Source organism: Galeopterus variegatus, unplaced genomic scaffold, assembly GCF_000696425.1.
Source record: "Galeopterus variegatus unplaced genomic scaffold, G_variegatus-3.0.2 Scaffold7068, whole genome shotgun sequence".
In the NCBI taxonomy this organism is placed as follows: Eukaryota; Metazoa; Chordata; class Mammalia; order Dermoptera; family Cynocephalidae; genus Galeopterus; species Galeopterus variegatus.
The window spans coordinates 12,241-15,235 of record NW_007733179.1 but is presented as its reverse complement, the minus strand read 5'-3'; positions in this window follow the sequence as shown (position 1 = coordinate 15,235).

Below are 2,995 nucleotides of genomic sequence, written 5' to 3'. Positions count from 1 at the left end.
CATAAAAATAAAAAGTTAGATCTTAATTAAAATCTTTCCCTCTCTTTCTCTTATGCATGCATGCGCACACACACACACACACATCACATTTCCATTGTTTTATTAAAATGCTAAATGCTGTCATCACATTACTGGTTTGAAGACACGGACAAGCTTTGGTTCATACTGAAGGATCAATGAAAATCCATGAAGAGCAGATGGTAGATAAGCAATTAATTTTGTAGTTTGAATCAAACACAGAACACAAACCACAGTATTTCTCTTAACGCTTCACTGGCTATTTCTCAAAGCAAACAGCCTGCCTGAGGCTATTAAGGTCTGCAGGAAAACATCTAGAGGGATGAGATAAGAATTAACCAATTAATAGTTAGTTCATTCATTCACTCAACAAACTATGTGCCAAGAACTGCACAGTAAAATAGGGTGAAAGAAGAGGAACATAGCTGAAGCAGAAACAGTTTGGTTTCCCCTATGACAAGCATGAAAACACATAATTTTCATCTTTTTAACACCAATTAATTTTTAGATATAAAAATTGCATTTGTTTTGGAATATGGATACTTTTGGATTATATAATAGTGGTAAACATTTACTACACACTCCCTATGTACCCAAAACTGCATTAAGTATTATCTACCTCACAGCAACTTAGAAGATCGTTATTATGCTCATTTTACAGGTGAGGATCAGAGGCACAGAGAGGTGAACTCACTTTCCCCAAACCCCATTGCCTGCAAGTGGTGGGCACTTAATTGAGCCTGGGCAGCTTGGCTCTTAGCTACCAATTACACTCAGACTTTACATGGCCTTCCCTATGAAGCAAAAGCTAATTTTTACAAACGGATCAGGTAATGAGATCTTTAGGGAGGAATTATTTAATCCACTTAAGAGAACAAATTGTTTTCAAGCATCCTCAGGCACTCTGGAAGCACCACTTATGTAGTTGCTCACCCCTGGTTTACCGATGAAATGCAGAATGTAAGCTAGGTGCGGGGGGAGTGCTATGGAGGAAGCCAACGGTTTTCTGTCTCCAAGGAATCAAACTGGTCAATCACTAATATTTCCTCACTGGTTACCAGGGAAATTTCTTCAGGTCAAGTCTAGCCCAGTTGAAATTATTTGCTTGTACATCCATCAAGTGATAAGTAAAAAGTTGTGTCTGAAAATACGCCCAACATTGAACTAAATAATTTTAAAATTGATGGTATACTTAAATGCCACTAGCTGTGCTGCAGAACAGAAACATTCCTAAGATTTTAGGAGTAGATAGGTGACTAGGTAGAAAAAGTGAATATTTTATAAAGTCAAAAACTCCTAGAAAAGTCCTGGAAAATGAAAGTTCCCCTGCTTGTTTGTTTGTTTTTAATTGACAAAAATTGTGCAAGAGTTCTTCAAAAAGTTTGTGAAAAAATAGACTTAAAAGCTAACAAGACTCTTTCCATGAACTTTTTGAAGACCTGTTGTATATATTCATGATGTACAACATGATGTTTTAAAAGTGTATACATAGTGAAATGGCTAAATCAAGCTAATTAACATACACGTCACCTCACATCAAGAACACAAAATCTGCTCTCAGCAATTTTCAAGTATCCGGTGCATTGTTATCAGCTCTAGTCGCCATTGTCGTACGATAGATCTCTTGAATTTATTCCTCCTGTCTAACTGAAATTTAAGGCCCACATTTCTAAAGTGTCTATGGTTCCATGTGGTGAGCAATTCAAAACTTATTTATATGCTGACAGAGAAAGAGGGGCTACCTACAGCACCCCCAGAGTGGGCAGGCTACAAAAGAGCATGCAAAACAGTCTTTGATCTGACTCCAATCTCAGGATGCAATGAGACAAGCTGTTAGGCACAGGCAAGAAGCAACAGGAATGTGATTTCAGCATCAGTCTAGTATTAAAAATAATTGAGCAAGGTGATTTTCTCATTGAATAGTCCCAAATGTGATGATTTAAGCCCTCGTTCCATGGGATATGAAAAACATGTAATATGAAAATATTGACCTGTGTTTTAAAAAGTTAGAATACTGGCTTAGAGTTCAATGGGCTTCTCCACCGCAGGAGTCCCCAAAGGCCCTGCTTTCTGTGTAGAGACTCTCCCGGGGATAGTTCTGTAGGCAGCATTTCCCAACTTGATGAAAACAGCCACGCTGTCACAGAGCATCCTCTGGAACTAGTAATCTACGGAACCCTCTCTGGGAAATAAATGCTATGTAAGTACGGAGCAAACCACCCACTCGATCATAAAACACGTCAGTTATAAATGCTTTATCTTAATGACTGAACTGAAATCTGTCACTGCAGAATCCACCCACAGATCCCTGTCAAATGACTTTTCCCTGGTGGCACTCTAGGAGTGGGTAGTCCATCTCAACAGAGAAGAGTACATTGGATTTATGAAGATGATAGCTGGGTCTTGAATATTTGCTGACCTTTAACACCTGAGCTTAGTGCTCTCTAGTACTTTCCAGAATCACTATAAAGAGACACGACTGTCTCATTCTTCAACAGCGGGTCCGTGCATTCTGCTTGTTCCCAGATGAGATCATGGACAAGATGAAGAGATGTCATATGTTAAAACGTTGTCAGGCAAACTAGGAAAGGCTGGGGGAGACTGTAAGGTTCCCTGTCAGGAGGAGCGCAAAGACTGGTTGCAGTTGCTGAGGAAAGCTGCAAGCAGTCTGGAAAGCAATACGTGAGAACCACAGAATCTATACCTTTCACAAAGGTGAAGGGGTCAGAGGACAGGAGACTAGGGCTCACCGCAGGCTTCCAGAGCATATAGCTGTACCATCAGGAGAAGGTGACACTTGGCAGTCATTAAGAGAATGTGGCAGCAGAGAGCAGAGAAGCAGCCAGACCTGATCTCTCAGGCCTTAGATCGCATAACAGGTAAGCGCACAGGGAAGGGAACCGCCATGCGTGCGAGCACAGTCCTGGGGGGGACGGGGGAGGCATGGAAGTCTCTTTCCAGGTACTGTGTTCAATCC